The 23,626-nt window shown below is 44.4% G+C and overlaps 1 protein-coding gene across 1 annotated transcript in view; it reads right to left on the bottom strand.

Annotated features, from left to right (window-relative positions):
- The window catches only part of CFAP95 (cilia and flagella associated protein 95), a 94,568-nt gene that overhangs the window by 55,990 nt on the left and 14,952 nt on the right, over positions 1 to 23,626 (bottom strand).

Below are 23,626 nucleotides of genomic sequence, written 5' to 3'. Positions count from 1 at the left end.
TTTGATTTGGTTTATTGCAGGTTGTGAGAACGGGTAGGGGACCAGACTGTTGCACTAAACTTGAAGAGGAGAACTGTGAGGTCCTGAAAGGTCTGCAGGCTATAATTTAGTTTAAGAAGAACTTTAATGTTGCTCCCCTTCAAGCTATCACAATTTACAACAAATCTACACTTCTCCAGACCAATATGTCTAGTACAACTTTAAACTGCGTAGTAGCTTCAACGTGGATTGATTGTGGTATGAACATTTTTAACGCCAGAAAACATATTGCGCATACTGCTGCTTTTAAGTTACGGATTACCTCATCTACATTAAACAAGACACTTCCGTTAGTTGGTTATAGGTGGGACAACCCTTAAAAGGTAAATTTTTGTTTAAAACAGCAGTTCAGCCTACTATGCCCCCCCGACCCCCAACACACTCTTTTTCTTAAAGAATTAGAACTGAACAGCAGTATGTTTAGCTCTTCGGAGATAGTTGAAGTTTTAGTTGCTGGTCTTTCAGCTGTTGGAAACAATTACACAGCCACCAAATCCCACAGATCCTGTGGGCCAACAGGAAGCCCTCATAGGGGGTTAACACTCAAGCTTCCTACTGGACACCACAAGAAGCCTGGGAGACAGCTCTTGAAGGAGGACCTGATGAACTTCTATCCCTTAAGGTTATCACACTTTTAAGCGCATTTGGATTTTTATTTAAGTGATAGAAGGCACTGAAACCAGGGCTTTGAGATAGAAAATGGGATAAAGCAGCAGTCCAAGCTGCCGTTACCCCCCCCCCCCCTTCTTCGTTTAATATGTGCATGAATACAGTCCACACAATGATAAGTAATTAGCTAAGTTGCCGATCGATCCGTTCTTCTGTGATCGATCAGCAAAGATTCGGCTTGGGGGTTCACTAAATGCCTGCAGAGGAGTATTCTGCAGTCAGTGGGACATTGTAACTGGTTGCTATAGAAACAAAAAAATGCTTATTACATTATGTAGCCCTTTTTCTGACGCTCCCAAAGAGACTACTGGTCACTGTACACAACCTGTGGCTCCAGGAGATCTGAGCCTCTGCTAGCTGGGAGCCTGGGGTAACACTTATAGCGCAGCGCCTCCACTTACCCAGGATCCCCGTGGTGTGAGATTGCCCTGGGCAAGAAATACAATAACACACATATGAATGCAACCAGTTTTACTGTAATAATGCACGGTAACCTTATCACTCTATAATGCAACGTAGCAATAACACATATCAATACACACAGCATATCCTAACACATAACCTAACACATAACCTTAGCAGCAATGCCTAACACCCTAATAACTGTACCGTCCTTATAACGGTAGTGGCTCAGCACGCTCCTAATGAGTACCGTCTCTGTCCCGTAACCGCGTGCTCCACACCGTGTCCATGTACGGTAATGTATTGGTATAGGCTCAGTTCTTTAGCCACTCGCTTAGTGTCCCTAAAGAGTTAAGCCTAAGGCGGTATCAGCGCCTGTTGACCGGTGTTGGTGCACTTGATGTAATAATACCTTCCGTCACGGCGGTGACCGGCAACAGCTTCAAAAAGGGTCAGACACCTCTGACACGTAGCCTCCAGATATCATGGTGTCCAGCCGTCTGGTCCCAGATGACTGCAACTGCCGCAACTCTGTGCTTTGTCCCTAGCTGTCTACACAGTAAGGTGAATGGCGTTCCTATCCTATAGGGCTTCCCTGCAGCACTGCAACCTATTGTGACTTCAGGGAATACTCCTAGGGCCTGCGGGGTTAAACTGTCCTATGCAGGCGGGTCACTGACCCCCTGCACCCACACTACCTCTCCCTTAACCTCCCAGATCCCCTCTCACTAGCTTCTCCCTAGTACCTGCAGCAACCCCACTGCACTCACACTGTACTTGCAGCAACCGCACTGCACTCACACTGTGCCTTCTTGTCAGCACTCACAGCACTGAGAGCCGTGACACTGACAAGACTGCACACACACTCACACCTAAGGGCAGGGTCCCTACCTTAGGGGCCGTCCCTCAGTACCTACCCACTACCCTAACAGTTGATTGGGGCCTGCCTGGGACCTGGGGATACCTTACCTGGTGTAGGAGCCACTTGCTCCCTACACCCTGCCTTCCCCTTCCTGCTCCCAGCTCCAACTGCCACTGCCCTAAGCCCGCGAAAAGTATCAATCCCTGCTCTAGGGAATCCTGGGCCCTCAGCCTCATGGGAGTTGTAGTCCCGCAGAGGCTGCTTTTACATTGGGGCCACGTGTGCGCTTCTCCTGCGCATGCGCGACTTGGTACTGGCTTCGGTGAGACTTCTGCGCATGCGCGAGCACCTGTAATGGCGACCCCCGCTAGCCGGGTGCGCCGTTGAGACTCCGGGGACTCGGAGCGCTCCCTGCTCCGGCCGGGGTCTCTGGGACCAAAAAGAGACCGGGGCTACAATTATAATACATTAAAAATGTAATTGCGTTTTTTTTTTATGCTACAAGTATTTTCTCATAGAACCGATTTATTAAAAAAAAAAAAACACACATGTAGGATATTAGCAGATTAATGCATATTTTGACTTAGGACTGAACACTGTTTGGATAGAAATTATAAACTAGCTAAACTCCTATTTATGTAACATTTATTATATAATGATTAATTTATATCAAAGATGCATCTATGCAATGGCATGATGAGCAATGATTAAGTGATCCCATCTACATTTGAGAGGCATTTGTTTTGAATCCATGCATATGACATTAGTTCATGTAATTTGTTTGTTGTATATATTTTATATATTATATATAATTGTGCATAGTTGACCTCCACCAGAAGGAGGCGCTGTGTGCGTGAACCGAGGCTGGTGCCGGCTAGTCTGACAGACGCCGATCCGGGTCACGCGCAGTGTCACTTCCGGTGCGGGCTTGTACATAATCACGTAATATGGCAACGGAATATCTACTCTTTAACAAAGCGCCCCTGCCTGCTCTCCTCCCCTGCTCACTCCGGCATCAAATGTATGCATATATCTTTATTTATATAGCGCCACAAATGTACTCTGCGCTTCACAAAGAATACAGTACAGTGAATTATAATACAATAAGTGCAGCAAAATCAGACAATAGGAAAGGAAATCCCTGCCCGAAAAAGCTTACAATCTAAGTGGTATGATGGAAGATTTACAGAGACAGCAGGTGAGAGAATAAGTGCTGTATATGGCAGTGCTTGGTCACAATGGGTGGTAGGAGTGACTGTGGGACAATAGCCATGAGTGCAGGCTATTGGGATGCTTGATTTGTGAGGCGAGTTTTAAGGTTAGTTAGTATTAAATCAGAAGGTTAACACCATTTGCGCACTCCTGCTCTATGAGGTCACGAGCCCAATAAACTTCATTTTTTAAAACTTTATTGGAGCTTACCTTACTTCACTTTTTGCAGTGCACCGCTTTTCGCTGCATGTTCTTCTAGCTTACATAATTATTTGCTGCTTTTCAATAGTGAATCACAATGGCCAAAATAAAATGTTATGTGCTATAATAAAATTGAAAGAGCTCAAACTGAATCTGCAAAAGCGGTGAATTATTTTTATGTATCATCATTCCATTTATATGGAAATAATAATATGTATTTTTATTCAAAAGAAACATGTGATCGAAAAAGAAATGTTCTGTGAAACATCAGAATCAGCACTTTTCAGGCCATTAAAGGCAAACGGTCATTGCTCATAAGGATACCCTGCTGTGTTGTATTGCTTTTTATATGTATCCTATTGCTCAACATGTTTATGTATACTTCTATATAAAACAAATCATATAATTTGGGAATGGTAAAATATCCAAGAGGCTATCCTTGGGCTTTTTCATTATAATTCCATGTCAGATGTGCATTTAACAGTAAAGAAAAAAGTTGGTTTATCTTCAGATGAGCTAATATAATTCCAGCATAGTTGATGTTATTGCACTCTCGAAAAAAAAAGGTTGCTGGTAACATTGTGATGAACGTTATGTGCAGTATGTGAAACATAAGAGGTAGGTGAATACCTACACAAATGCATGAAGATCTCCATCGAGGTCCCAACAAACATGCTAGCGGCACAATGGAAAAGACACTTGGGCAACGGATGCTATCAATATAGTGCTCGTGATGGGATTATCAAAGTCTTTTTATTGATAAAAATAATATTTTAACCAGGAAGAAAAAAAAAAAAAACTTTACATGCTAGAGTTAGACAACATGACAGACAGGGAGTTAAACTTTAGAGGGGTTCGTGTTGGGTTGTGATGCACCTCTAAGTACTCAAATTAGATTGCATTTACCGCTCCCAGAACATTGTCAGTGTGATGACTCCTAGATACGAACATATAACTGATCAAATTCACTAGCCATCATTAGGGCACCAACTTCCAGTGCATGTCATTATAAAAGGTAAAGGAAACTGGCGTAAGAAGACTGATAGCATCAGATTTAATAATATAATAACTTTTATTTCATATAGCCCCTTTCTCCCGATGGGACTCAAAGTGCTTCACAGATAAAATATAATGCACGGTAACCAGCAGTGTACATATGATTTTACAGACACAGTCCCTGCCCCACGAGTTTACAATCTGTGTTTTTGGTGCCTGATCCATAGGGAGAAAAGGGGACTTGCCCAAGGTCACAAGGAGTTGACGCCGGGATTTGTACTAGGCTGCTCTGCTTCTACTCAGTGGTTTTCAGTCAGTGCTTTGACTCACTGAGCTGCTCATTCAGCCCTAGATTTGATAAAAGCATTAAAGCAGTTCATACTTGGGGTAGTAAAGTACTCCACAATACTGAAGAATCTTTACATGAAAAGCCAGTATATTTATAATGCATCTCACACTGTATGCCATTAGTATCCATAAAGGAAGGCCAATCCTGTATGGCAAACACTTTCTTGGGATCCATAGTTAAACCTTCCTGGGACAAAACACCTTTAAGAAACTCAATGGGCTGTTTAAATTCACATTTTTCAACCTTTGCATACAGTTGAATCGTCAATAGTCATTCCAGGATGATGAAGACTTGTTTTCTGTGTTTCTCCAAGGTATTAGGGAAAAAAAATAAGGTTAAATCATCTAAAATCAGTATTTTTCTAATGTTTTTTTCTCGTGACCCAGTATAAGAATCACATTTTTGACTATGACCCACTCACTTTCTGCCTCCCTCAATCTTTCTCCCCCTTCTCTCTCTTCCCATCTCCATCACTCTCCTCCTCTCTTACTCTTCCCTCTCTCACTCCCCTCTACCTCTCCTTATCTCCCCCTCCTCTGCAAGCCAGTGACTATCCTCCCATGACCCACTAATGGGCCGCAACCCTAAGATTGAAAAACACTGATCTAAACAGATCACAGATGTCCAATATACTTGATAAAATGTTGAAAAGTAGACCAAACAGTTTTACTACATATTGAAAATACTCACAGCAAGTGTGGAAGGCTGCCTCACACTTGTCTACTTGTCGAACCAACTTGTAAGGCTGCGGTCCCAGTGCGTTCTGTAGCACACTCGCCCCCCGCCGGGAAGGCCGGCGCGTGCACAGTGCTTCACCGCAGATCGCAGTCTTGGGAGAGATTGCGATGGAAGGGGGCATGGCGGGGGTTTTGCAGGGGCGTGGCCATGACCTCACGTGGCTGGTTCGCCCTCATTGGCTGGACCGCCGGCGGGGCGTGGTCACTCCTCCGTCACAAGTTCCACAAAAAAAAATTGGATCTGTGAAACTTGCAGCACAGCGCGGCTGCTAAATGCACGCAAATGCAGGTACTGGGCTCGCACTGATTGGGGGGGGGGTGCTTGTGCGCTGTAATACGCACTGGGACCGCAGCCTAAGGAACCAGGAGTCACGCCGCCCTCGGCGCACTCCCGCCTTACCTTCCTTCAACTCCACGGTCCCTGCTCGCGGCAGCACGTCCTCGGGACCCGCGCCTGCCCTCAGCAGCGCTATGCGCAGGCGTGCACATGGCTGTCTGCCGAGGACAGAGGCGGAGGGTCCTGCCTCCGGATTGCGCTCGCGCACCTACAGTGTGCGGCGGGCGCAGGTGACGCGTGCGCAATGCACACAAGCTCCGCGTCAGACGCAATCAGTTGCATAGCCAACACCTGTCTCCTGCGAGAATGGAAACAAAAGAAAACAGCGCACAACGCCAAATAGTGAAGCAAATTCAACAATATATTATAGAATTAAAAAGGGGGTAATATATCTGCGTACATGAAAAAAGTTGGTAAAAGGCATGTAGTGTGTATCACACTGTTTACCACTCGGCAGCTGTTAGCTGTAGATTCAGGTGCTTGCTTCCCTCTGCTGCTGCAGCTCAGTTGATTCTGGGGCAGGACGTCAGTCTTTTCACTCCCAAGGGGATTTCCCTTCATGCAGCCAGGTTCAGCAGCTGGTACTGGGGCTCGGTGAAATCGCTCCTGCTTCCTGGCCGATATGAAGCTGCTCCTGTACCTCGGCAGGTGTATCCTCTGCACAGAGGTTAAAACGCAGCTTGCTGCTGTCTACACAGCAGTGGTGGATTCAATAGGGAAGTTTGAACAGTCTTACAAAGTCTCTCACAAGTGTCCAAAACAGCACACAGGATGAAATAAAAACAGGACAGGCCAACACATAGACAAAGGCCAATGTAAGCAGATATAAGGCAATAGAATGTTACATCCAACTAGTTTCGTAGAATTAACTACTTCTTCAGGGAATAATTAGGCCATTACCCAGAGGTCTTAAATACCTCACATAGATACCTTATTGGTCAACCAATTAGGGATAGACCAATCATCTATAATAGGTAATGGTCTGCGTGATAGGGAAGATGTGTAGTTTACTTTTAAAACAACAACTTTATTAACAAAAAAACAAAAACAAAACAATACCTATTTAATATAAACTTACATATAGACAAAACCTAGCATAAATAATTAAAAACATGCTGGAATAAAAGAAACACAATATTAGTCGACTTAAAATAGACACCATCATTACTTGCATAAAAAGATGTAACTAGAAAAAAGCGTAGGATAAAGAAAGGAAAACAGAGATACAGAGATAAATGATACATCCCCTAGGTACAGAGGGGTGGTGAGCTAAAGATTCAATAAAGTGCCCAAATATCCACATCCTCATTTAACCCCTTAGGGGACATAGTATCTAACTTATGTATCCAATATGTCTCTTTAGAAGACAATGTTTTAACTCTGTCCCCTCCTCTTCTATTTACAGGAATCAACTGAATCCCCTTAAAAGTGAGACTTGACGGATCTTTATTATGGTGTATCAGGAAGTGTCTAGATACACTATGTTTTTCAAAACCATTTTTAATATTTCTGACATGTTCCTGAATCCGAACTTTAAGGCTGCGTTTGGTTCTGCCTACATATTGATACCCACACGCACATTCCAATAGGTATACAATATGTGTAGAGGTACATAGAATAAAGTCATCAATATTAAAAACTTCCTTCGTTACTTGTGAATAAAAAATGTGTTTGTCAGGATGTTGGTATTTACAAATCGTGCAATTACCACAGATATAGTTGCCTTTTGGTTTAGGCCCTAGCCAGTTCTTTTTCGATGTAGTATTGCTCTTACTTATAAAAACATCACTAGGAGCTAACAAGTTTTTGATATTTTTTGCTCTCCTGTAAATAAACCGTGGTTTAACGTCAAGATGTGATCCCAAAATGGGATCATTGCACAATATACCCCAGTGTTTGTTAAAAACCTTTTCAATGTCTCTATGAACCGAATTAAAGTCTGTAATGAAAGCCACATTAAGAGTGTCCTTTTTTGTGTTTTGACCTTCTTTATTTTTAATCGTGGATCTATTTTGAACTAACATATCCTTACGATCCATATTACGTACCCTTATGATCTCTCTTTCTAGAAGGCTGCAATGGTTTCTGTGAGTAATATAGATACGGAAGTTAAAATCAAACATACTGATTTTAAAACCCAATCCAAGTTTTATCCCGCACATTCCAAGGGTCATCATATTGATACATTTTTTAATATGGTCATCAATGATTTTAACATTTTATCTAGTAATTTTAAGTCAGGTGATATTAAACACAACCTCAGTGCAAGTGAGTCCTTAGCCCTTAAAACTTTGCGTGATGACGAAAGCCTCATTATAAGACAGGCAGATAAAGGTGGGGGCGTAGTAGTCCAAAATAGGTGTGACTACGAAAAAGAAGCTCTAAGGCTTCTCAACGATACAACGTCCTATGTAAAATTACCTAAGGACCCTACAGCTGAATATCTAAGGGTGCTTAAAGCACTATTAGACAACGCAGTAGCCCTGTCCGTCATCAACACAACAGAGTTTGCTTTTCTATTTTCTGAATTTCCTAGGATACCCATATTCTACCACCTGCCGAAAATTCATAAGGCTCTGGTTGACCCACCTGGACGCCCAATTGTGTCAGGTATACAATCTATGTCAGCCAACCTTAGTCAATATGTGGATTTTTTTCTCCAACCGTATGTTGGAAAATTAACCTCTTATCTGAAGGACTCTACAGCAGTTCTAAACTTATTTAAAGATTTTGAATGGAAAAGTTCATATGTATGGATTACATGTGACATAAAATCCCTGTATACTAATATACCTCACCAGAAAGGGTTGGATGCTGTTAATTCCTTTCTGGAATCAGACTCTGATCTGCATCCATTAAATAGGGAATTTATTCTAGAGTCTATCAGTTTCATATTGAAACATAATTATTTTCTGTTTCTCTCCACTTTCTGCCTACAGGTTTGCGGAACTGCAATGGGTACTAGGTTTGCCCCCAGCTTGGCAAACCTGTACGTGGGAAGGTGGGAGTCTCAGTTTATCATGCCCGACCAACCATACCACAGGAATGTCGTTGTGTGGAGACGCTACATAGACGACATCCTGTGTGTGTGGGATGGTGATTACGATTCAGCCAGTGCATTTGTAGCCAACCTTAATAGGAATGACTACAACCTTGAGTTCACACACAAGGTGGATGCCACCCAGATAGATTTTTTGGACTTAAGATTAACTTCCAAAATGGATGGCACCGTGGAGACTGAGACCTTCTTTAAGGAGGTGGATACCAGCAATGTGCTGATGGCGAATAGTAATCACAAAAAGACATGGATAAACAACATACCAGGGGGGCAATTTGTGAGACTCAGACGTAACTGTAGTAGTTTAGAGGTTTTCAACCAACAGGCTAACAAATTATTTTGGAGATTTAGAGAGAGGGGATATCCTAAGGAACTTCTAGAAAGAGAGATCATAAGGGTACGTAATATGGATCGTAAGGATATGTTAGTTCAAAATAGATCCACGATTAAAAATAAAGAAGGTCAAAACACAAAAAAGGACACTCTTAATGTGGCTTTCATTACAGACTTTAATTCGGTTCATAGAGACATTGAAAAGGTTTTTAACAAACACTGGGGTATATTGTGCAATGATCCCATTTTGGGATCACATCTTGACGTTAAACCACGGTTTATTTACAGGAGAGCAAAAAATATCAAAAACTTGTTAGCTCCTAGTGATGTTTTTATAAGTAAGAGCAATACTACATCGAAAAAGAACTGGCTAGGGCCTAAACCAAAAGGCAACTATATCTGTGGTAATTGCACGATTTGTAAATACCAACATCCTGACAAACACATTTTTTATTCACAAGTAACGAAGGAAGTTTTTAATATTGATGACTTTATTCTATGTACCTCTACACATATTGTATACCTATTGGAATGTGCGTGTGGGTATCAATATGTAGGCAGAACCAAACGCAGCCTTAAAGTTCGGATTCAGGAACATGTCAGAAATATTAAAAATGGTTTTGAAAAACATAGTGTATCTAGACACTTCCTGATACACCATAATAAAGATCCGTCAAGTCTCACTTTTAAGGGGATTCAGTTGATTCCTGTAAATAGAAGAGGAGGGGACAGAGTTAAAACATTGTCTTCTAAAGAGACATATTGGATACATAAGTTAGATACTATGTCCCCTAAGGGGTTAAATGAGGATGTGGATATTTGGGCACTTTATTGAATCTTTAGCTCACCACCCCTCTGTACCTAGGGGATGTATCATTTATCTCTGTATCTCTGTTTTCCTTTCTTTATCCTACGCTTTTTTCTAGTTACATCTTTTTATGCAAGTAATGATGGTGTCTATTTTAAGTCGACTAATATTGTGTTTCTTTTATTCCAGCATGTTTTTAATTATTTATGCTAGGTTTTGTCTATATGTAAGTTTATATTAAATAGGTATTGTTTTGTTTTTGTTTTTTTGTTAATAAAGTTGTTGTTTTAAAAGTAAACTACACATCTTCCCTATCACGCAGACCATTACCTATTATAGATGATTGGTCTATCCCTAATTGGTTGACCAATAAGGTATCTATGTGAGGTATTTAAGACCTCTGGGTAATGGCCTAATTATTCCCTGAAGAAGTAGTTAATTCTACGAAACTAGTTGGATGTAACATTCTATTGCCTTATATCTGCTTACATTGGCCTTTGTCTATGTGTTGGCCTGTCCTGTTTTTATTTCATCCTGTGTGCTGTTTTGGACACTTGTGAGAGACTTTGTAAGACTGTTCAAACTTCCCTATTGAATCCACCACTGCTGTGTAGACAGCAGCAAGCTGCGTTTTAACCTCTGTGCAGAGGATACACCTGCCGAGGTACAGGAGCAGCTTCATATCGGCCAGGAAGCAGGAGCGATTTCACCGAGCCCCAGTACCAGCTGCTGAACCTGGCTGCATGAAGGGAAATCCCCTTGGGAGTGAAAAGACTGACATCCTGCCCCAGAATCAACTGAGCTGCAGCAGCAGAGGGAAGCAAGCACCTGAATCTACAGCTAACAGCTGCCGAGTGGTAAACAGTGTGATACACACTACATGCCTTTTACCAACTTTTTTCATGTACGCAGATATATTACCCCCTTTTTAATTCTATAATATATTGTTGAATTTGCTTCACTATTTGGCGTTGTGCGCTGTTTTCTTTTGTTTCCATTCTCTTAGTGTGTGTGGGGTGCTGAGCCACCCCTGCGTTTACAGCTGCAGACGCCATTATCCCCAACACGGTTATGTGGCACTTATTATTTAATGTATAATTATCTCACTGTGGGAGTTGTGGTTTAATTTTTTATACATTTTTTGTCACTAAATTGATGGTATAGTCACTGCACTGTATATATTTATACATTTAAACTTTATAGGTAGTTAGGTAGTAGCGCACAGTTTTGTTTTTTGTGTTACCTGTCTCCTGCACCTCTGCCTATCCCCGCTGAGGATGCACCTCCGCTCCATCTCTCCTCCCATTGGTCGCTCACTTCCTTATATGCTCAGCTGTGCCACTGGCTCCTCATGTCTGCCTCCACAGTCTTGCCTTGCTGAAACTTGCTCTGTGTACCGACCCGGCTTTGCTTTTGGACTCCGCACCTCCGTACTTCTGACCCCGCCTATCTCTGACGATTCGCACCTCTCCAACCCTGACCTCGGCACTCGGACAACAACCACTCTCCACTTACACCCCCCCCCTTCACTTTGAGTTCTATCCATGCCTAAATATACTTTTGTTTAGTTTAGCTCTCTCCCTTGTCTCTGCATTGAGGTTGCGCCGGTCTCTTTTTGACATATGTCTTAATTTGGACTAAGGGACAGACTATTTTCCAGGGAAAGAATAGAGTAACTTAGATTGTTAACTGTTTCATTTGTTTTTTGTTATTTGATTTTATCACTTAAAAGCACATATTGTTGTAGGGTATATAGCGCTTGATTTGTTTGTATTCATAATTGGTAATAAACATTGGAAATTGACAGAGACCGTGTCTATTAGACGTATAGAAGGACCTCTGGAGCCACTACCGGCACCCACTATGGAGGTAAATATCTCGGAGCTGAAATTAACGCAGATCAGCTCCGAAGACCCCCTGCTTCCCACCTACAAAAAACAAAACCAACATGTTCTGCTCCTTTAAAGGGAAAAAACAGAAGACGAACTGCCTAACAGCCAGGCAAAGTGCTTGAAAAAAACAACACTATGTATACAGTATGATAAGAATGAGCATGTTTATGTGAAAGAGGCATTACTAGTGTAGCCCCTGTAAGTAAGAGCGGGCTACTTATCCTTCTCCTACTGGAGTAAGCCCTGGTAAGGGCAGGCGCCAGTAGTAACCATGGGTTTTCCCCCTTCAAGCCCTGCCTAGCGTGATGGAGGCGGGCCCCCTGACTCTGCAGGCCTAGACAGAAGGGAGGTCCTGCTGACATCATGCAGGGCAGGGCTGACTCTATTTAGTGGCCAGTTCCTGTCAGTGGCAGTTGTTTCTTGTCTGTCCTGGGAGTTGGAGGAGAGGAGTGATGTTCTGTCCTACGTACAGAAGAGGGAGTAAGGAGACCAACCTATGAGTTTGGAGAGCGAGCAGCAGCAGAGTGGACCAATGCCCCTCACCCAGCTAAGGGGGTGAGGGGGAGAATCAATCCCCACCCAGAGGATACCCTCTGAGGTGTGCATAGGGGTATTGAGGCCTCCCACAGACCATCCTGCTGGGAAGCCTACTTGGAGAGAAGGAGAGGCGAGAACAGTCCTTTACATTAGGGAGAACTGCTTCCTATGAACTGTTGACTTTGCATGAACTGCAGTGACCTACCTCACCGTGTTGCCAGACAATAAAGACCTTGCTGATATTTTACAAAGAGACTGTGTGTGAGTTAAGGAGCATTCCCCCTGGGACCAGTGTCTTCTCTGTAAGGGTCCTACCCCACATCCCTGGGGCTTATAGAGAATGGAGGCAATTACCCCAGAAGCCTGGTCCTGTTGTCCCCAACACCAATGCGGGAGACTCAGGCCCTCCTGTTCCAAGCAGGTACGCACCACCCAAGTACACGTAGCCAGCCTCACTACACCCTAGATAGCCATCTGTGTCTGGGGGGGGGGGGGGGGGGACATGGGTTACACTAGTTATGTATGTGTAACTATGTCTTGATGTGCCAATTTATTGCCACAGCAAGGTTAACAAAGACAAAAATTCTTCAGGTGTATGTGCTACTGTATATTAATAAAACTAGATATGTACACTTAATTCTGAAGTGTAAAATGTAAAAAAAACTCCTGCGCAATCTCTGTCACAGCTTGCTAAGTGCTTTAAATTCTTCTAGTACTTAAACTGGTCAATCGTAATACATGAACACTGTTCAATCTGTTGAATTTTCAGATGTATTCAAAGAAAAAAAAAGTAGTAGATACACAATTTATTTTAGCAAAGACATTATGTAAAAAGGTTTTACACTCAATATGCTGTATTATTACTGGGTGCATAGAATGTACTTATCCGTTCTGCTTGTAAACCTACATTACAAAACGCCAGCAGGTAAGTTGGATCAATATAAAACTAAAAGGCGTCATAGGAGGTTTTTAATTATTGTTGCAGTTCACTGCACACATTTTTTTTTCATTTAGATGTGGATACATCGGGCCTGCTAAAAGCAAATACACTTTTCCGTATAAATATTCCGTCTTTGTCATAGCACTTTCTCTATACAACCAAATCTGCACGTTTATCATACATGTAGACAATAAGTAACGAGATTTAAAGAATACATTCAAATTGGAAACCACATATAGGAATCAATAAACAAACATGGAGAATGCTAAAAATGTCTTCAGTATCACTTTGATAAAGTTAAAAACATTTTTTTTTTAAATAAATGTATCTTAAGGTTCCTGCGGGAGAGACTCTAATGCCAGGATTCACTCAGACATCAATCCAGCGTTTACTGCCATTGACATGTATGGCGAGTGCGTGAAGGGAAACTAACAGCTTTTACGGGGCCAAGGACACAGTGTTGACCTGGGCCCAGCTGTTGAGCAGGGGGAAGAAAAGGAGGATGCTGAAGGTTTGTTAAGCGGGGAGGGGGAGTCTCGGTATGTGCGAGTTGACCACGTCAATGGTGACGAAGGAGGGCCCAGCTGAGCTGCCAATCATGGAAATTGGGCTCGGTCAGTATAAGCCAGACGGGCCTCCAGAAACAGTTGTCCGGACTCTCGCCTGCCTGCCTGCCTCCCTCCCTCCCTCCCTCCCCCCCCCCTGCTCCTCCTCCCCAATCAGCGACCTTGAACGCGGGATAAAACTTAGATGCCCATTATTGGAGATTAGTGACCCCCTAAGGCCACTATTTAGTGAGAAGTAGGCAGTACATAGTTAATGACGCAGCAACTTCCACTCAACTGTGCATAACCCCACTTCTCACTGTTTTGAAATACAGGGTAAGAGAGGACAACAGAGGAAACATTACAGCAAGCACAACATGTACATCTCTCTGCTCACTAAAAACTATACATGTTGTTATGTTGGTTTAACTAATATCCACCTGTTGTTTTCTTAGTGATGCATTATTATATAACAATGCCTGTCGCTATTCACACATATTAAGCAGATGTTACCAAGGTGACCACTAATGTTAATGATCTCAAGCATAGAGTTTTAGAATTAAAAAAAGGAAACATCTGACAACAGCATAAAGTTTCAGCGTACGTTACTGCTTAGGTTTTTTATTATTTGGGGTGGGGAGTGGGGGGGGGGGGGTTGCTGCTCAGTTGTTTTCTGGACTAAATTACTTACCTCAGCACATAAGGAAATAACATGTTCATACATTATGTATTTTGGGAGTGAATTGCTATCACACTGAACCAGGCTTACATGTACACATACATACTTGTTTTCAATAGAGATAAACTACTATATGTATTACTTCTGCAGTCACTCTCCTCTCATACACTTACAGAAAGTATGTAAATACATTGTGATAGAATACAAGGGTGCGGTCATCTGATACACACAATACAGAGTACGCACGACGTTGTGACAATAGAGCATATTCCTGTCGTTGTGGTACTCATTGTTACAGATAATAAGCTTTAACCCAGCCAGAAACAAAAAACAAACACTTAACTGTCTTAACCCTTTTTGCATAAGGTATTAGTGCCCCCTCTGGTGTCCATAATGATGTTAAATAAAAAAATAAAATAAAAAGGGAATACCTAAAAAGAGAATTATATTCAACGCAAAATTAGAGGGTTATTTACTACCTGTGATAGTGCTGATCGGGGGACTTTGGCATGGAAACCACCATTGTCTTGAATGGGAGTTTCCATGCAATAATGAGCTATTCTGCACTACAGCAGTCTAATGTATAACCTACCGCGTTTTTAAATGTTTTTCTGTTGCTTATTGCAGCCTGAAAAATATTTTTAAAAAGCCTGCAATAATTCTTAGTGGAGCACTGCACTAATTCCCAAAGCAGGGGATTCATTTTTATTACCGCAATCAAACATGAGAGCGTCGACACAGGGGTATATTTCCTACTAGTGTTGTACCGTGTCATCTAAATTGAAGAAAACCAGGTACCGGGTACCCGTGGAAAAATAGACATTTTGCACACCGATCGGGTTGCATTGAATTACCTGTCGGCTACTGAACTTAAAGTCTCTGGGTTCCCTGCTGCTGTGTATGGCTCTATCGATTGAGGATTTCTTCATCCGACGGTGGATCTTCCAGCCAGTTGCCGGTATCGGTGCTCTCATTCCATGCTCAATTTTATCAATTTTATTTGTCTTCCTCCCCCCCCTCTTTTTAATAAATTGTTCATATTTTTGGTAATGCACTAGGGCAGGGGGGCGCAAACTTTTTTCCCTGCGCCCCCCTGCCGGCTGTCCCCTCACTCCCGCGCCCCCCCCAACCCCAACTTACCCGCGCTCCGGCGTAATGACGTCACGTTGCCATAGCAACGGGACGTCACATGACCTCGCAGCGTCATTTTGACGCCGCGTTGCCATGGCGACGCAGGGAGGAAGCCGCCGGAGCCACGGTAAGTTAGGTTTACAGAGGCCCTGCAGCTCCCCCCGCACTTAATTTAAGTGCCTTCGGGAAGCGCGCGGGGCCTCTGTAAACCCCGCGCCCCCCGTCGGCAGTCTCGCGCCCCCCCTGGGGGTCGCGCCCCACAGTTTGCGCACCGCTGCACTAGGGTATGTGCGCTTGTTTCTCTTGTTCTTTTTACAGATAAATATAAGGCTATGCATTAGGGAAACAAGAATAAACAGGCGACTTACAAATTAAATGGGGATAAATTAGGAGAATCCTTGTTGGAGAAGGATTTAGGAGTGCTTGTAGACAGCAGTCATAGCAATAGTGCCCAAAGTCATACAGTAGCTGCAAAGGCAACAAGAGCTTATCTTGCATTAAACAGGCAATGGATGGAAGGGAAGTAAACATAATTATGCCCCTTTATAAAGCATTACGTAAGACAACACCTTAAATATGGAGTACAATTTTGGGCACCAGTCCTTAGAAAATACATTATGGCACTAGAGAAAGTAGAGAAAAGCCACCAAACTAATAAAGGGGGTGGCTAATCTGATTTATGAGGAGAGGCTAGCTAAATTAGCTTTGTTTAAAAAGAGGCGTCTAAGAGGGGATATGATAACTATATACAAATATATTCTGGGAAAGTACAAGGGGCTTTCAAAAGAACTATTCATCCCACGGGCAGTACAAAGAACTCGGGATCATCCCTTAAGGTTGGAGGAAAGGGGATTTCACCAGCAACAAAGGAAAGTGTTCTTTACAGTAAGGGCAGTTAAAATGTGGAATTCATTGCCCATGGAGACTGTAATGGCAGATACAATAGATATGTTAAAAAAAAAAAAAGTTGGACATCTTTTTAGATAGGAAATGTATACAGGGATGTAGAGGGAGAACGGGGGTGGCCCGGGATTAAAGGGGTTACACCCCATTTGGCCATCCCCTGACCTTCCCTGGGAGTCAAAGGGTTAACTGGGCTAAGACCCAGAACGGTGATTTAACCCCTGTAATGACATGTACATGTGTATTCCCCTGTTTTTTTCCTGTTTTATTGTAACATCTGGTCTGCAGCACACACACTGGGATCCATCCGGGAGCACAAGGGTTAATAGTGGTATAGTGATTATAGCCCTTTGTGTAATTTTCCCGCCTTTTCAGGCACCATTTTGCAGGTTCCCATAGGCCGCCATTAGGGCTCAATGCTTCTTAATGGTGAATCTTGCTGGGGAGTCTGGTTCCTGAGAAGACCAGCAGATGGCGTCCGAGAGGGAGAGCGGCGGTTTCCCATTGAAAGTCAATGGGCTCATTGACTTCAATGGAGAAACCCTCGAGAGAGCTTTCCAGGAACAAGTTGGCTGCCGTCCAAACCGCTTAACCGCAAAGCGGATACATTTTCAATAGGAGAGCTTTGATCACTTACAAGTCAAGTTCAACGACAAGTGGCGTGGGAATAAACAGTTCTAGGGCACCTAGGAATAAAATTCTTTCTGTCCCATGTTCCTAGACCTCCCCCCACTCGACCACAACCGGGTCCCCGTATCATGGACCCCCGATAAGGGTCGAACCGAGGAGAGCGGGTCGCGCAATAGGTTCCAATGGCGGCGGCAGAAACAGCTCAGGAAAACGGCTAAGTGTCAAATGCAGAAATTTGGTATTCCATAGCTCCTGTTCCGGAGGGTCCAGAGAGTCAGGGTTTGGGGTGTCTGTAGTCAATGCTCCAGCATCACTGCAGAACCATCCTTGACCCTCTGGGACCAACCTGACGGAGTATGGACCCCCTTGAAAGTTCGGGATTTTTCCCATAGACTTCAATGGCGGCCAAACCCCATTGACCGGCTACGGCGGAAAACCGCCATTGACTTCAGCGGCGGCATCGCCCCGTTGAAAGTCTATGGCGGGGATTCCCATAGCCGCCAATGGCGGCGATTTGCCATTGAGAGTCTATGGCGGCGGAACCCGTTGTTTTCAATGGGGATTTAGTGAAAAACCGTGATTTGATTTACAGCGGAGTTTTGTGTATTAAAATGTAAAACGGTTTTTAAGTGTATTTGTGTATCTCCGGTTTCCCAGGTCGTAGCAGGTCGCAACTTGGACCATAGGGTGTCCCAGTTCCGGCATTGAGAACTGGGGAGTTTGGACCTGCTGGATCCAAAGGAACCGGATATTTTAATATGTTCATGTTTTATCCAACATACTGTATTCCAAGAGATGGGTAAAACTCAGAGGAAATTCCTTTGCATACCAGAGTAGCATATGGCCAGAAAGGCGACCCCATGTCTAGGACCTGAGTATGTTTCAAAGGATTTTGTCACCTCCACTGTTTGCATGAGGGTGGAGACTCCTCAAACCAGGGCAGTCTTCAATTGTTCCATTTCACACCTCACAACAAAGGATTTCCTGCCAGGTACTCCATTTGGTAGACTAGCTGGCATTCCTGATATAGAGGAGGGGTTATAGAAATGGGACCCCAGAGCTCTACTGCGCATATCCCAACTGGCCGGGGGGCATGGGTCAAAAAGTGTTCCCACGTTAACCACTGGCTGGAGTTAATTGAAAACCAATCCACGGTACTCAAGGTTAAGGATAGGGCACAAAAGGTTTATAAACGGACGTTCACCCTGTATCCTTGGTCTTCAATTTATCATCTGATGGCGAGAGAATTTCTATGCTATATACTTCTCATTCCCCAACCCCAAAGTAAGTGTACTTCTTGTCTGTTACTGTATTATTCGTGTGTTCACCTATCCAAAGGAATAAATATACTTTATTATATCTAAGACTCGTTTCAGTTCAGACCCAGTGATAAATATATATCATCTGTTATATATATTTATGTGACCTTATACAGCCTGCCATAATCTCACCGTGACAAGGGATATACCAAATAAGTAAACATGGTAAGAATGTTGATCCAGGGAGTAATCTGATTGCCAATTCTTGGGAGTCAGGAAGGAATTTATTCCCTTATGGAATCATTGGATGATATTTCACTGGGGATTTTTGTTTCCCTTCCCCTTGATCAGTGTACTGTAGGTAGGGATATGGGATAGAGTATCTTTCGTTTAAATTTGGCATGGGTTGAACTTAATGGACATGTCTTTTTTTAACCTCATCTACTATGCAACATTGATTTGTTTTTAAAAAGACATTGATCACCAAATTGTAATCCATTCAAATGATCTCTTCCATTAGTTGTGTGTGCCCTTCTTTGGCACAATGCCCTGTCAAGATGCTTATAAAATTTAGATCCTTTTTGGAAAGACTAGGTTAACACCAATTTGAGCATGGGGGAAAAATATCTATGCTCCTTTTTCCAATATGTGATAGGTGATCAATACATTAATCATCACTTCTCTCTTCTAACCTTGTATAGTGGCCATTTATGGTTTACAAGAGACATTAATTAACACGTGAGATACTATAGATTCTTTGGGCCTTATTTTACATTGTCCGATGCAGCCAATCGGGCTTTTTTGGTGAAACATGCACATTGCTGGTTTTTTTTTTTTTTTTTTTAATATCTTACCTGAATCCTAGGTTCCCCAAAGCTGCTCAATGGCACCCAGGTGTCTGGGGCCTCCACGTTACCCCGCTTTAACACTGTGCAGAATATGTGCTAGTCAGATACGCTATTTGAGTATGTTTATATTTGAGGTATAATTAAGTCTTTCATATTATTTATGTTTTTTTAATTACGGTGGTGGTCATTTGGTTGCGTCACACTGGAACCGATGCCTCCTGATTTGTGGAGGTGGTTTCACCTCCCAGTTCTTTCCCAGTTGGACACCTTTCCCTCAGCAATGGGGGCGGTAGTTCCGGTGTGATACTGCTACATAAACGACGGCAGGGACGCATGTCACTTACTCTTTGACAAAGTGCCAGGTTAGGTGCGAAACGCATTAAGAGTATTTCTACCCTCAGCATTTTTCTTTGGCATGTGTCAATAATCTATTGTTCAGTGTTTGTCTCCACTCCAACCCTTCATATTCATGTGCACCGCCATTTTGTTTTTCACTTTTTCTATTTCCATTCATGGGGCTGGAGCACGACAATGGAACTTTTAGGCCCATGTAACTCAAATAGGAAAGAATGGATTTGTGTGAAATTTGGATGCAGTTACTGGCTTAGGGGTAGATGTGCCTTTGAGTGGTTGGTTTTTAAAAGGATAAGGCTGCGGCCACACTGGCACTCACCGCGATCATGCTTGAGAGCGGTAATGTCACCAGCTCTCCAAGCATGAGCACTCGGCTGTCCTAGCTATATCGCAAGCGTGCGCGGGTGGGCGTTGCAGACAAGTTGAGCGCGCTCAAAAGTCAGTTATGTTTGTTTATCTAAGCCCCGCGCATGAGCGCGCGCACACAGCATGAGCGTGGATGTGACGATCCACCTTGACTAAGGTAAGCGCGCTCAGCGCCAGCGGGGACTCAGCCTAAGGTGTTTTGGAGAAATTTAAGGTTAAAAGATAAAAAAAATATCCAGGGCCGCACCATCAACTCCCATGTGGGGGAATCTGAAAACTCCACACATCTCTCTTGAACCGTCATGTTCCGACTACAGATCCCCGCCAGACCTCATTTCCGACTGAACCATCCGCCCTTCACATTCTCTGCTCCTCGCTCACTGTCTCGTCGCTCTGCTCACTCAGTACATCAGGCAATTGGCTCCTGACAGTGAGGACAGTTACCAAGGTAAGATAGATATGAGGGGCAGATACTGAGGAAGAATAGATGTGATGGGCAGTTATTGAGGTAAAATAGATATTAATGGCAAAACAACTGAACGGATGTATGAAACTTGCTGTGGAGTTAGTGGCTTTGGGGTAGAAATGCCTTTGAGTGGTTGGGTCTCAAAAAGGATAAAGTGTTTTGTAGTTATTATAGTTACAAAGACAACACACAGACCTGATTATGGCAACAGAATTTACCATCCAGCAAGACAACAGGTGGGGTGTAAAAACAATTTTATATTATTCTGCTGCTATTACGAGTCACAAAGGGTCTCCTCGCTGTCAGGAGCCAATTGTCTGATATAGATAGATAGATAGGATAGATAGGATAGATAGGATAGATAGATCTTCTAGCAGCTTCTTCACAAACCTCAGAAGACATGAGACAGTTTATGGAGAAGGCCCACCTTATCACCTATGAGTGATATTATTAAGACGTTTAAGGATTGTCAATGTGGAGCAGGGACATTAGAGATAGAGAAACAAAAAAAAGAGTCCTTGGGATCAATTGCTATCTATGATCAATAGGATAAAACCATAGAAATTCAATTGAAAAAAAACTTTGTGAAAGTGTAGTTAAGGTTTGTAAGGTTTCTCAACCATAACGCACAATAAATTGGGTCTGCTTTGTTAACATTACCTACTTATGACTGCTCTCAGAAGTAGGGTGACCATTCGTACCTGTTTTACCGGTACAGTCCCGGTTTTTTGAGGCCTGTACCGGTTTAAGTCTGTCCCGGTTTTTGTCCCGGTTTTTGTCCCTGGTCCCGGTATTGCAGTGCAGCGGCGGTGAGGAGAATGCGGCGGCCGGTAAGTATTGTCTATGTGTGTGTGTGAATGCTGCCGGGGGGACTGAGTGATGGAGAATGCCGGGGGCGGGACTTAGAATGCCGGCCGGCCCGCAGGGGATTGGATGAATGATGATGCCGGGGGCGGGACTTAGAATGCCGGCCGGCCCGCAGGGGATTGGTTGCAGGCAGGTCAGAGGAAGCCGGGGGCGGGACTTCCGCTTTGTGCAGAGCACACGTGTCTTCCCGGCTTCCTCTGTGCGCGTGAGTGTCCCCCTTCTGTCCCGGGTCCCAGCCAGGGGGGGGTAATAGGAGGTGGTAGCGGGGGTGCGCCTGCCTTTGTACCACCTTGTACCTTTGCCCCCCCCCCCCCCCCGGCGCTCCCAGCATTGCCCCTCCTGGCGCGCCCAGCATTGCCCCCCCTCGGCGCTCCCACCATTGCCCCCCCAGCGCTCCCACTATTGCCCCCCCAGCGCTCCCACCATTGCCCCCCCGGCGCTCCCACCATTGCCCCCCCGGCGCTCCCACCATTGCCGCCCCGGCGCTCCCACCATTGTCCATCGGCGCTCCCAGCTTTGCCCCCCCGGCGCTCCCAGCTTTGCCCCCCCGGCGCTCCCAGCTTTGCCCCCCGGCGCTCACAGCTTTGCCCCCCGGCGCTCACTTCCCCCCGTCCCCTTGGTGTGGGAGATGAGCTCGCGGACGGGCAGTGGTTGCTGCGCGGTCGCGGGCGGTGCAGGGGCTGGTGGGTGGTGCAGGGGGAGGCGGGGTGTATCTGTATGTGTGTATCAGTGTGTGTATCAGTGTGTGTGTATGTGTATCAGTGTGTGTGTGTGTGTGTATGTGTATCAGTGTGTATGTGTATGTGTATCAGTGTGAATGTGTATCAGTGTGTGTGTGTATGTGTGTGTGTATCAGTGGGTGTGGGTGTATCAGTGGGTGTGTGTATGTGTATCAGTGGGTGTATCAGTGGGTGGGTGTGTATCAGTGGGTGGGTGTGTATCAGTGGGTGGGTGTGTATCAGTGGGTGTGTGTGTATCAGTGGGTGTGTGTGTATCAGTGGGTGTGTGTGTATCAGTGGGTGTGTGTGTGTGTATCAGTGGGTGTGTGTGTGTATCAGTGTGTGTGTGTGTGTGTGTGTGTGTGTGTGTGTGTGTGTGTGTATCAGTGTGTGTGTGTATCAGTGTGTGTGTGTGTGTGTGTATCAGTGTGTGTGTGTGTGTGTGTGTGTGTGTGTATCAGTGGGTGTGTGTATCAGTGTGTGTGTGTGTGTGTATCAGTGGGTGTGTGTATCAGTGTGTGTGTGTGTGTGTGTGTGTATCAGTGGGTGTGGGTGTATCAGTGTGTGTGTGTGTGTGTGTGTGTGTGTGTGTGTGTGTGTGTGTGTGTGTGTGTGTGTGTGTGTATCAGTGTGGGAGTGTGTGTGTGTATCAGTGGGTGTGGGTGTATCAGTGGGTGTGGGTGTATCAGTGTGTGTGTATCAGTGTGTGTGTGTGTGTGTGTGTGTGTGTGTATCAGTGGGTGTGTGTGTGTGTATCAGTGGGTGTGTGTGTGTGTGTTTGTGTGTGTATCAGTAGGTGTGTGTGTGTGTGTGTGTGTGTGTGTGTGTGTATCAGTGGGGGGGGTGTGTATCAGTGGGGGGGGGTGTGTATCAGTGGGGGGGTGTGTGTGTATCAGTTGGGGTGTGTGTGTGTATCAGTGGGGGTGTGTGTATCAGTTGGGGGGTGTGTGTGTATCAGTGGGGGTGTGTGTGTGTATCAGTGGGGGTGTGTGTATCAGTGGGGGTGTGTGTGTGTATCAGTGGGGGGGGGGTGTATCAGTGTGGATGTGTCTGTATCAGTGTGTGTGTGTGTGTGTGTGTGTGTGTGTGTGTGTGTGTGTGTGTGTGTGTGTGTATCAGTGTGTGTGTGTGTGTATCAGTGGGTGGGTGTGTGTATCAGTGGGTGTGTGTGTATCAGTGGGTGTGTGTGTCTGTGTGTGTTTGTGTGTGTGTGTATCAGTGGGTGTGTGTGTGTGTATCAGTGGGTGTGTGTGTGTCTGTGTATCAGTGTGTGTGTGTGTGTCTGTGTGTGTGTATCAGTGGGTGTGTGTGTGTGTGTGTGTATCAGTGTGTGTGTGTGTGTGTGTGTGTGTGTGTGTGTATCAGTGGGGGTGTGTGTGTGTATCAGTGGGTGTGTGTGTGAGTGTATCAGTGGGGGTGTGTGTGTGTATCAGTGGGGGTGTGTGTGTGTATCAGTGGGGGGGTGTGTGTGTATCAGTGGGGGTGTG

Source organism: Ascaphus truei, chromosome 1 (assembly GCF_040206685.1).
Source record: "Ascaphus truei isolate aAscTru1 chromosome 1, aAscTru1.hap1, whole genome shotgun sequence".
NCBI classification, from domain to species: domain Eukaryota; kingdom Metazoa; phylum Chordata; class Amphibia; order Anura; family Ascaphidae; genus Ascaphus; species Ascaphus truei.
This window is presented reverse-complemented; position numbering and strand designations above follow the sequence as displayed.